General features: G+C 44.3%; 1 pseudogene; it reads right to left on the reverse strand.

The window, feature by feature from the left end:
• Positions 1-12448: 12448 nt before the first annotated feature.
• LOC124597415 lies at positions 12449-12566 on the reverse strand (annotated as a pseudogene).
• Between the last annotated feature and the right edge of the window lie 1145 nt (positions 12567-13711).

Consider the following 13711-nt stretch of genomic DNA (forward strand, 5'->3'; position numbering starts at 1 on the left):
AACAGTATAATGCATCACACCAAATAACATAAGAAAAAGACTCGACCAGTGCTGGACATAAGTCTTTATTTTGCAGGCACCAGTCTTTATTAAAGTAATTTCATGCAAGACAGCCATCCAGTGTGTTCACCACAAGGTTCGAACTCCAATTGACCTAGTACACACTACCACCAGCAAAGGGCACTGTCGTCCAAGATGACGGATATGACGCCAGCTGCTAATGCGAGTACTGTTATCCAAGATGGCGGCCAACAGTGTGTTCACCACAAGGTCTAGACCTAGTAAACACTACAACATCTGTCTGTGCTAGATATAAGTTTTTATTTTGCAGGCAGTGTCTCCACAACGAGATCTAGACTCCAACTGACCTAATATACAATACTGCCACCAGAGGATGGTGTCATCCCTCCTGTGACGTAATCCCAGATGGTAGTTTGGAGGGGGAAAATGGCGCGAAAATGACTCAGCCTGCACTGGACTGCTGGAGAGAGTAAGGACAGAGTGTACTTTATTTATTTTGGAATAATTTATTTAGGGATGAAGTATATTTATCACACTGATACAAAACATATGCTTGGGGTCATGCCACAGAGCCCACAGACTTGTAAACTACTCCTAAATAACGCTCTGCAGACAAGCAAACAACTCCAAATTCACCGAAATAATTTCAGTACAGACTTGCAGACTCCTCCTAAATAATGCAGTTCACTGATGTGTAGACACGCTCAATACTCGTAAAATGTCCAAATAATGCATAGCGCAGCCTACAGACCTGGTCACAAAATAATGCAACAGACATGCAAACAACGTACGCAGACACCGTCCACCACCCCTTTTCAGTTGACCGCACAAGAGACTACTGCAGCCCCACGAAGTGACGTAGCCATCAGCTGTCAAACCACGCACAGATGCCCTCAAGCATGAGGCAGCGACATCCCTTTCATACTTGGTACCTGAGAAATTCCTCTCGATATACATGTTCACCTAGGCACTGTTGCTGACGCGACCAGGTGGGAGCACAGATGCTCCAGAGGTGCGTGCGTTGTCGCAGCCATGAGCAATTGCTGGACGCAGGTGAAAGTTGCCTCTATTTTCGGGTATACAGTCAGTGTTATACTGACATCACAGAACTCCAAGGTGCACTCACACAGCTCCCATATGTGGGACACCTCTGAGCAGCATGTGTCTTTACCATTGATGACAGAGTAGCACAGGGCGCATTGTTCCTAGCGTGACATGAGAGACGTATCTAACCGTGCTTAACTATCCAGCGAAGTGTGTGCACATAGCTACAAACCATCGCAAGGGCATCTAGCAAGATTCTCAATCTTTTACTGATGTCACATGACTACATAAAAAATAAGAATCAAGTCGACCTCGTGGAAATTGCATAGTGTCCCAGAAATAGTTAACACTCAATTTCTTGGTGTCTCAGCTTGCATGCACAGAAATTCTTGCCCTAACAGAACCTGTTTACGAAAATAGCGCAGAATAACGTCGAATGCAGTCTTCCTCACGGACCTTACGTGGTACTACATCCATCATGTGTTACTCTTCCTGCTTTCAACACACACAAATGTCCCCTCTGCTATGTAGAGGCTCCTATATCCCAGCACAAAGGATGTGAATGAATCAAGCATTATGATTGGCTGTTATCGAATTTACCCACCAAATTACTGATGCTGCAGGTATCGAAGCACCGTCCGCCTCTTTTTCTTCTGCAGACGAGACTTTCAGCGGTTATTTTACACAGATCGCCATATTGCATTGGCAATTAAAACTTACAAACTACCATACATATTGTCAAATATGGAAAGACTCTTACTCATTTACATTGCTCTCCCACTGAGGACAGGAGCTTGAATATTAGAACGTGAAACCGACCTGTGACCCATCAATATATCACCGCATACCCTACATAACTCAATTACACTGCTCTCCCAGCGATGACAGGAGCTTGAATAATAGTGCCTGAAACTGATCTCCAACCCACCAATATATCACCGCATACTGTGTTGATGTAGTGAACATACAGTTCGTATCCTGCACCAAACAAAATCATCCCTTTTACATCTTTTGTACATATACAATGAAGACGGCGAGTAGCGTATATATTCTCCTCACAGCATTAGATATTTTCCTGCAGACGACTATCACAAGTCATCCACCCCCAATGTGCGACCAGAGAACCCTCAGCAGACCGAAGTTGCTCTCAGAGCTGTTCTACAAATTCGGGCTCGTTTCCCCTCGACACAAACACGTTGCTGTTTCTGCTCCGATCCTGCTTCCTTGCTTGGTCACTTTTCTACACACATCTCCAGACTCTGGGATTACAAGAATACATGCATTTTCGCATGGTTTGCCATAATATTGTACAATTTTCGCGGTACTTCTCGATATCAAGCACTAGGTAGCATCCTACCAATCGCTAGCGCAACATAATTCTCCAGATACAGACTGGAAATTATTTCTCTACAAACCCGAAACTTTAGCAAGGTGGGGCATGCTGTAAACCACTGACTAACTACAAACTTGTCACGTCTCCGAAGACATTCACTCGCGCAACTTGAAACACATAGAGGAAACTAATATTTCCACTCTTGAATACTGATGTCGCTGATGTAGTAGATTCCAAATCATTCCTATAATTTACAAGGTCAACTAAAGTGTTTCTCATGTCTAGAGAACTGGCAAACGTGTCTTCTGCATACTAAATGCACACACCACAATCGATCTTCTCTCAACTAAATAAAGGTGCGAAATGTGCAGAAGCAGTCAACTGAACAAATTACATGGGAGGGAATAACGATCCAGTGATAATGCACCTTTATATTCAATCTTCTCAAATTTACATGCAATCACAAAAGATATCCAAACATGCTAAGTATTAGTTCGCTATTCGGTCGTCTAGAGGACAATACGGTTAATTCATCTACATTCCTACACTCCAGCAGGCATATCCAGTCTGACAGCTCCTATCATTAACGGGAAACATGAATCACCACTGCACAGGTCACCAGCGCTGTAGGCCGAGCACGCACAGGTAGAATTGTTTATCCTAAGAAATCGGTCACGTACATATTTTACCCCTGTACTTACAACTAAATGTTATAATCGCAGTCTCAGTTGAACGACATTCGACAATGAGTGAAGTACCGGAAATACACTCTGTTGACGGCTGTGGCTCTGGAAATAGAAATATCAGTACCACTCTTATGACCTGACATACTCTTCCCATGTTATCACAGTACTCCACGTCAAATCCATACCTTCCTTATGACTGGACATATTCATTTCCTTTGCACATGTTGGAACACAAACACACATTTTATAAGCCTGATGCTCAGATGCGAACGTGTCACACACCCCCTACTACTAAGTATAATACTTTGTCAATAACTGATCGCTGGTGATACGAAATAATACTGAGAGAAAATCAACCATGGGTGGACAAGTCTAATAAGTTTTTCTTGCGAGTGCCACCACCGTGTCCTAGAAAGAGAGATGTAATCGGCCAGATGTTAAAAAAACTCGATTCCAACAACTACTGTACGTTAGTGTCACAAGCGGCCATGGTTCTACAGGTGCACACAAGTATCCAAGTTAAAAGCTATAGTGGCTTTATAAATCGAGGTACTATATTACCTCTGAATGAGGTGGTTTTTCTATCTGCACAAATACTGAGATGTGATTGCTGGAGTGTATATTATCAGATCAGCACTCCAGCTACAGGTAGCCCATGATGCAACCTCGTCATAAAATCGCTGAATTTTGAAAGTGATTCGTCTAAGGGACGTGGTATGTAAGCGGTATTTACGACTCCCTCACACCGCCGCAACTAGATATTTCTATAGTACTTGTAACATATTCTGACTCGATACCATATCAGAGGTTCTGCGATATGTCCACTGAGTTACAGGCGATGACTGATTGAGAAGGAACACAAACAGTAGTAGTAGATGATGTGCTGATTGAGGTCATAAGAAAATGTACACTAGCTTTTCAGATCTCTGGTGTTACACTGTCTGCCAGAAATGATGTCCATTATTTGGAATCAAGTCTTTCCATTCAACCACATACCTGCGTCAGATCATACACACAAGTGAATCATATTTCTGGCACTCTCATGTCTCGAAATGAGTCACCTTTCTTGAACCTGTTTGTTACAGTAAAATTCCAACCTGGTTTTAGTGAGTCCCCTACGCATCTTGTAACTGCCCCCATTTCTACAGCTTTGCGCTTGTGATCGTTCCATTTTAAGTCAGAACTGAGCAGAAGTCAGAGAAACACATATCCGCATCTTCTGCAACCCGTGTGGAAACAGAACGATCTGAGTTAGTGCAATAGGAGCGTGTTTTGACCATTCGGTGGAAATGCGGTCATTGTGGTGCTCCTCCAATTATATACAGATACTACAGTCCGAAGCAGATCCGAGTCCATTCACATCTATCTCTACAACATGCCATCATCGTTATTCTGTGCCATCCAACAGAGAAAAATTACGAACTATAAAAGCTCCACTAACTTCACCCGATATAGAACTCACCTATGCGCCGTTGTTAGTGCGATGACGCATAGTTGCGATATGGGTCCGGCACAGAGAGAGAGAGTTGTTACGATGCTTCCCACAATAGCATTCCTAATGGGACACGCCATCCATCTTCGAATTTATCTATCAAACTGCTGCCGTTGCTGATGCAAGACGATACTATTAAATATACAACTTTTTATCCACTGTAGACGGCAATTTAAGGTTTCATCGCCCATACTATAGTAGGATCGTCGTATCCCACAGACTATAAAGTCGCAAGAGACGCTCCCTGTGACCCTGTGTCATTCTTTGAAACATTTTTTTCCAACACACTTTGTACACTGTCATACATTTTGTTTTTCTGCTACGACTTTGATGTCTATGTCAGGTCCTAAACCGACATGAAGACGCTGTGATCCACGGTATCTCGCACAAAACTAGACATCGCACAATGTAAATCACATTGTTGCTGTGAAACCTCCTGGCAGATTAATACTGTGTGCCAGACTGAGACTCGAACTAGGGACCTTTGTCTTTGGAGGAAAGCTTCTGCGAAGTTTGGAAGGTAGGAGATGAGGTACTGGCGGAATTGAAGCTGTGAGGACGGGGCGTGAGTCGTGCTTGGGTACCTCAGATGGTAGAGCACATGTCCGCGAAAGGCAGAGGTCCCGAGTTCGAGTCTCGGTCCGGAACACAGTTTAATCTGCCAGGAAGTTTCATATCAGCGCACATTCCGATGCAGAGTGAAAATTTCATTCATATTGTTTCTGTGGCTACCATAACACACCACAAACACTGGATGATTTTAAATAAAAGAGAGTTACAACATAAGCAAACTGGAAGAGTTTTACGACGTCGGCGTAGGTTTCCAAACTACATTTAAACTCATCTGTCATAGTCACGGAATAGCTGATGACTCTACGCTCTGTTTCGACTGATTCATCATATTGCAGTCATGTGAGCGATCAGCTCCGAAGGTGCTGTCCATCCACAAAACTCTTTCCCCAACTCAAACAAGTGATATCACGGAATCATTATGTGGTAACCAACAGTGTACCAGTGCACAGATGGGATGGAAAAGACACCATCGATATACTGTAATAATAAGCAGCACAGTTGATAGTGCGAACAATTTTACAGTAATTTCAACACCGACCAATGGTGTGACATCATGTTTCTCAATTTCAGTATCATAGCTAAACCGCCCCTTCTCCACTTTGCGAGTATCATTGCGAAAGTGAATAGATGACTGTGCAGTACGTCCATTCATGGTTAATTCTCGAACACACAAATAATCAAAGTATACCAGACAGCGCTCCACATATTTCTAACATCACGAGCATAGTGCTTAGTTTACGATCTATCTCTCTGCTTATAGGAGTCACAGGGGTATTCTCGCTGTCTTAGGGTAAAATTAGAGAGTGAGAAACCCTCCTCACACTGTCATTGACCAACCCGCCCTGCACCACCATTACCGAATTAACGTGCAGCTGACCAGGAGAAGACCGCTACACTCCACGTCTCGTGAATGAATGGAGGTTTCCGAGTCCTAACCTATCCAAATGCATGAGATTTACCGAGATGCGCCCATGTCGAGGAGCTTAGCACTTCTTATCGATGTATAGTAACAGATTTCAAAGTATCGTGATGTAAGACAGTTAAGACAGTTAGACAGTAAGACAGTTAAGAAGAACAAGAAACGAATGATTTTTATGCGCGATGGAGCTCCAGATGGATGCAGTTCGATGCATTTTTACGTAAATCAACCAAGCTATCAACTCTAAAGTATTCTTTTAGAGTCTAGAATCGATACCTGAAAGCCGGCCTGTGTGGCCGTGCGGTTCTAGGCGCTTCAGTCTGGAACCGCGTGACCGCTACGGTCGCAGGTTCGAATCCTGCTTCGGGCATGGATGTGTGTGATGTCCTTAGGTTAGTTAGGTTTAAGTAGTTCTAAGTTCTAGGGGACTGATGACCACAGATGTTAAGTCCCATAGTGTTCAGAGCCATTTGAACCATTTGGTACCTGAAAGATATTGGTAAGGCTACAACGTTCTGCACTTAAAACGGCCTATAATGTTAGATCGCCTGCGTTTCCGACCTATCAGTCGTATGGAATGTAGCGCTGTTAATATTCCAATGTAAGAAATACATTTCACGCGCATGAAATACATCCTTCTTCCCGGTTTCTCTACGATAAACTATGTTATCGAACCGTAAAACGAAAAAGCTACTTCCGTAAAACATTTGCTTTGAGTGATACGAGCACAATATAGCTTTCCAGAGACGTATAGTGTCCATTGTTCATATACGATCACGGTTTAGAAATTATACGCTGCCTGCATCAGGCCTATATAAAATGATCGTCAGCATCAGGGGATACCTCCTACAAGGAAACAGATGAACGCATAGCAGCAGCGTCCGACATGTGAAAATTACAAGTCATTCCTTCACTAACTCTGTAAACAGCACATCTGTCAGGCAAATGTGTGCATGGGGATTGCAGCGCCTCACGAGCACCTATCACTAACTTAGTTATGACGCTGAAGTCTCGATTTTACACCGAAGATGAGACAGGGGGATGGAATACATCCCATAAATCACAGATCATTTAGAGGAATATATCAAGTTTCATCACATATGAGATGGAAGTCCACTGATGACCGACAGGTTTACCATTAACGATCGCAAGTAGGCAGTGCTTTAAACCACATACAGAACACGTGGCTGTATACGAGTAGAATGCAGGCTATGTCACGTGACTGACACATCCGGACAGAACAGTGGGAAAATTGACCTGCAGCAACTTCTCCTTCTCTAGAATGCATCAGTCAACCATTAAATCGTACCTCATTACAACTGTATCTCAGTCGCTCACCCCGTCCACTCTCTGTTATCCTTTAACGCAGATGCAAGTAAGTTTAGAGGTGAATGGGTCTCTGTCTTCCTGAAAAGCATCAAATACAGTAGTCAACTCGCGTGTATCACTGGTATCTCAATAGACATACAGTATAATGCTGCCTCGATGGGGAAAAATTGACTGCCTCCCTGATTCCCTTCGTTTCGATGTCGACGTTTTGACGGTTTCCTCTTGTTGCCGCATGCTTGTTCCCATGTGCAAATTGTTCGACGCGAACCAGAAGATACGCAAGTACTTCCTCAATTTCCCCGCATTTCGGTGTATATTCGGTGCTACATTTGCAAGCAATTTTATATCACAGAACGAGAGGTTATGTCATGATTGCATGGATAGATCTGACATAAAATCGATAGAATTGCGAAAAATGACGAGGGAAATTGACCAAATATGCACTGAAATGCCGGGAAATTGAGGAAGTACTTGCGTGTGTTCTGATTTGCGCCGAACAATTTGTACATGGGAACTGTGTGTGGGCTGTGTGGCGTTTTGTCGTCGTAAGGTTTCGTTCGGTCGTTCGTCGTTGTTCGTAGTCTGTCCTTTTCGTTCGTTTGTTTGCTCGCGGGCCGCTCTCCATTTGGTCCCGCCGCGCTTCGCTCTCGGCCAACCCGCGACCAATTTCCACATTTAACTTTCTCGCCTATTCTGTGATAAAACGCATTTCTTGTTTCAATGTTAAGACGTTCGTTATCTCATAGTGTAATTTCTGATAGGATACTTTATGCACGGCGTAGGTTAGAGAAAAAAGTCAACATTTTCCGTTAGATCCTTGAAGTTGTAACCTCCCCCTCACTTATCGACCTTAATACAGTGAAAAATTAAACCTCGTGCACCTAATGGAAATTTGGGAAAAGCAATTGTCACCGAAGTTAATTTGTCGGTAAAGAGGGAGGAAAGGGTTACATCTAAATGAAAGGAAAAATGCAAATGAAATGGGTGAAAATTAATTTTGAGAAAAGGGTAAAATTAATAAAGAAAGAAAATGTGCAGTCGTTACGTTAACAATTAATTGGCGTTAATTAGATATTTGAGATTTGGGAAAAATTACGGTCGCCAATCCTATGGACAACTACTATAATAACTGAAAATGAAAGATTAATGCACATATAATTAGCACTAAAAGCGTGGCAACTGAAGGTTGACATGTGTTGTGTGAAAACTGAAAGTTTGGCAGAAGTAATAAATTTCGATACACTCTGACTTAATTTAGCAAATAATTAATAAAACCGGAAAATTTAAAATTAATTTAGTGACTGAAATTAATAGTGAGCTTTGTTTCTGAAGCACTACGAAATTCAGTAAAATAAGGTTAGTCTTGGGCTACCTCAACAATCATCTCAAAAGCAACTTGAATCTACGTGATTTAGAAATAAGAGATTTAACTTTGGAATTGAATTAAATGATTTTGAACAATCAACAATAGTAAAATTTAGTACGTACCTAGCTCAGCTGCAGTCACAGGTAAGCTAAAATATGGTAACAAAATTCGCACTCTTAATTTGTGCTTGTGTAATCTAAATATAGTTCTGTTTGTTTATTGTAGCCACCTATGAATACTTTAACTGAACTTAGAAATTAAAGCAGTGAAATGGAATGATATTACTTTAATGCTGGCGTTTGAATTTCAACGACACTCGGGTTCATTTCGGAAAAAGAAGGGACCCTGCTTGGCAATGCAATTGGGCCAATGAGCAACAAAGGTTCATGCTAAGTTGCTGTATTTTTGTGATGCAACACTTTGAAAGGCTGAGGTCTGCCATACAGTTCTAAAACTTTACGTGCTTTTAGTCTTCCTTGTTGGTTGATTGAAGGTTTGCAGTCATCGATTGGGGAGGTGACAACTGTCACTCATTGTCGGCCGTAGCTATTGCAGAAGCTGGATGTTGGCGCACCTTCTTCTCGACACGGTCACCAGGCGAAACGGGCTCTTGATGTACGCCAGCTAATGCTTCCCGTTCGCGACGTCGTGTCAGAAACTATCATAGCAAGTCGAGCGCAATTACATGCTGCCAAACCCCGAAAGCACGGCAACTCGCAGGAGCGTCACACAACACACCTGCTCCACCGCCCTACTCCAGCCAGACTCTCTCTGCCCGCGCTCCATGCAGCAGAGTTAACACTACCAAAGATCCTAAACACTTTGGTTCGCCACACGAATCGTTCGATAGCATAGTTCAAAAATGGTTCAAATGGCTCTGAGCACTATGGGACTTAACATCTATGGTCATCAGTCTCCTAGAACTTAGAACTACTTAAACCTAACTAACCTAAGGACAGCACACAACACCCAGCCATCACGAGGCAGAGAAAATCCCTGACCCCGCCGGGAATCGAACCCGGGAACCCGGGCGTGGGAAGCGAGAACGCTACCGCACGATCACGAGATGCGGGCGATAGCATAGTTTTCCCTAGGCCAGACTCAGCGTAAAAATACAAATAATATTTACAAAACAAACCAATTATACATCGACATAAATGCATATATATATATATATATATATATATATATATATATATATATATATATATATATATATATAGTAGAACAATTACAATATATACAGACACAGAAATGACATATCTTCAGGTAACAAAATAAGGGAAAAAATTTATAGTACAATAGATGGAAATAGGAGGATTTGCATTTCCGGCGTTACAAAGTGATTCATGGGACGGTATAAGGAACAATGCGTCACCTGCTAAAATAACTTACGGGAATGCAGCCGAGTGACGTCGTCGACAACCACTGATATTTCAACAGGTGATCACCCTGTCATTTGCAAGGTGAAACTGGGCAGTTTTGCCTTGAAAATGGCAGGGTGGTCACGTGTCGAAATATCGGTGGTCGTGGACAACGTAACCCGGCTGCATTCCCGTAAGTTGTTTGAAGATTGTATATGCCGCTAGAAACTCAGGTCTCGCAGTACATTACCTCGTTGAAAGAACAGCCCCTATCTAGTTTTTCAGAAGACACAAAAGATTTATTGCGATGCTGTCACGGGATCTGAGCATGCCGTAAATTTTGCTTATTGTGGTTACAGAGTGTTGTAGGAAGACTACATGTATATATTTGTAGGTGATTTGGGGATATACAGTATGCGAAATTTAGACACAGAACTGCCACCTCTGGCAGTAACAATAGTTTCATCCTGACTGGGCAACGTGCCCAACTGAGTTTGGATGACAGGTATGGGTACACGATTCCATGCTGCTTCAGCTCTGTACCAGTGTTTTATCAATCATAGTGGCTGGGAACTGGTGGTGTACTAACCTAATATTTTCACTGCATGAGAGATGTGGTGAAGATCCAGGCCAGTGCAACAGTCTAACACCGTCTGTATGGAGGTATGTCAGGAGACATACATGTGACCGAGCGAGGCGGCGCAGTTGTTAGCACACTGGATTCCCATTCGGGAGGACGACGATTCAAACCCGCGTCCGGCCATCCTGCTTTAGCTTTTCCGTGGTTTCCCTAAATCGCTTCAGGCAAATGCCGGGATGGCTCCTTTGAAAGTGCATGGCCGGCTTCCATCCCCATCCTTCCCCAATCCTATGGGACCGATGACCTCGCTGTTTGGTTCAAAATGGTTCAAATGGCTCTGAGCACTATGAGACTCAACTTCTGAGGTCATTAGTCCCCTAGAACTTAGAACTAGTTAAACCTAACTAACCTAAGGACGTCCCACACATCCATGCCCGAGGCAGGATTCGAACCTGCGACCGTAGCGGTCTCGCGGTTCCAGACTGCAGCGCCTAGAACCGCACGGTCCCCTCCCCAAAATCAACTAACCAATCATACATGTAGTCTTGCATTATCTTGTTGAAATATAATGTTACGCAGTCTTAGAACATCTGGCATACCCACCAGCCTTAGCACATCAGAAATGTAGCAAGTGTTGTCCAAATTCCCGGCTAAGCGAACCAGAACTGATCACGTTGTTTATCCAATGATACCCTCACCATGACACTAGATGGTGGGCCCATATGCCGAAGACGAATGCAGTGTTGCATCGTTTGTTGTCCTCGAGGCCTCATGTGCTGTATGCATGAGCGGGACTCATCTGAGAAGACGACATAGTGGCACTCCTTGTCCTGCCTTCTGTTGGGCGCTTCTCCGCTGTCGCACCACAGGAAACCGCAACAAGGTTTGCTGTGCTGTCAGGCTGTGGTACTGCAGATGTCGTCACATTCTCCAAGTGGGTGCTTGACTTGCTGCAAGCAAACCAGTTTCATGACTCAGGGTACGAGACGTGGCTGTACGATTCTGCACGGCCGAGCGAACAGTGTCTTTCCTTCAAAATGATTCAAATGGCTCTAAGCACTATGGGACTTAACATTTGAGGTCATCAGTCCCCTAGACTTACAACTACTTAAACCTAACTAACCTAAGGACATCACATACATCCATGCCCAAGGCAGGATTCGACCCTGCAACCGCAGCATCAACGGGGTTCCGGACTGAAGCGCCTAGAACCGCTCGGTCACAGTGGCTGGCAATGTCTTTCCTCTCTGGCGCTAATCGCGTGGGGTCATGAGATCTTGCGTTGAGTATGGCTATCCTGAAAGAATCGACTCCATATTCGTTTAGTTACCTTGGGATTCACACCACGGAGAATACGAATATCGCAGAATCATTAAATGCAGTCTCGGAAGGCTACGATCCTGCTGCTGTCAAAGACTGACATGGGCAGTTAGACGCTTCTGCTTCTTACACGAGGCGTAACATGATCTTCTCATAAAGAAACAACATCCACATGCGATTTCTGTAGGAGAAATCTGCTGCGTAATCTTCCAATGTACAGCACTCCGTCTTCAGGCCACAAGTGGCACATCGGTACCATCCGACCGCCGTGTCATCCTCAGTTGAGAAAGCGGATTGGAGGGGAGTGTGGTCAGCACACCGCTCTCCCGGTCGTTATGATGGTTTTCTTTGACTGGAGCCGCTACTATTCGGTCGAGTAGCTCCTCAATTGGCATCACGAGGCTGAGTGCACCCCGAAAAATGGCAACAGCGCATGGCGGCCCAGATGGTCACCCATCCAAGTGCAGGCCACGCCCGACAGCGCTTAACTTCGGTGATCTCACGGGAACCGGTGTATCCACTGCGGCAAGGCCGTTGCCTTCTAATATACAGGGTGTTTGGTTTTTATAGGTATGAGTTGTGTTCAACAAGTAATGCAACACATTGTTTTTGGAGAGCAGGTTGGTTTTGTCCAGGATTGCAATACACCATATTATTCCTCACTCTTCTGGCTAGAAAAACATATCTCCGTTCACTGTGACAGCCTTACGCCACCTTACTAGCAGGGCCTGTACACCCGCATGACATCACTGTACTTGTCGAAGTCAGAGCCGACGCTTTGCAGCATCAATAACCTCCTCATCATCCACGTTCTGCCTCCTGCAGAGTGCATCCTTCATTGGGCCAGAGGATGGTGGGAAGGTACGAGATCCGAGCCTTACGGTGGATGAGGAAGAACAGCCCAGTGTTGTTTCCTGAGCGCCTCTTGGGTGCGCAGACTTGTGTGAGGTTTTGCATTGTCATGGAGAAGGAGAAATTCGTTTGAATTTTTGTGGAGATGAACACGCTGAAGTCGTTTCTTGAATTTCCTGAGGGTAACACAGTACACTTGAGAATGGATCGTTGTACCACGAGGGAGGATATCAAACAAAATAGCCCCTTCAGAGTCCCAGAGGACCGTCGCTGCGATTTTACCAGTTGAGGTTGAGGCTCCGAATTTTTTCTTCGGAGGAGAGGCGGTGTGGCGCCACTCCATGCTTTGCCATTTTCTTTCCGGTTTGAAGTGATGAACCCACGTTTCATCGCCTGTGACGATGTTCGATAAAATATTGTCACGCTTAATCTCGTAACGCGCAAGCAATTCCGCATGAGTGATCCTTTGTTGCTCTTTACGGTCTCGTGTTAGGCAACGAGAAACTCAGCGAACACACGCCTTTGAGTTCCCCAACTGGTGGACGAGTGTGTCAGCACTGCCAACAGAGACGTCCAGTTGAGCTGCAAGATGTTTGATTGTGATCCGTCGATCACCTAGAATGAGAGTGTCCGCACGGTTAAACATTGCAGGAGTCACAGCTGTGTGCGGCCAGCCAGCGCGCTATAGATCGGCGAGGATTGCGCGGCATTGTTGCGATGATGACAGACGCCTCGCCCAACGACTCACCGTGCTTATGTTCGCTGTCACCTCTCCGTAGACATTTTGCAAGCACCTATGAATATCTGCGATGCTCTGGTTTTCCGCCATAGG

This window comes from Schistocerca americana, chromosome 2, assembly GCF_021461395.2.
Source record: "Schistocerca americana isolate TAMUIC-IGC-003095 chromosome 2, iqSchAmer2.1, whole genome shotgun sequence".
NCBI lineage: Eukaryota > Metazoa > Arthropoda > Insecta > Orthoptera > Acrididae > Schistocerca > Schistocerca americana.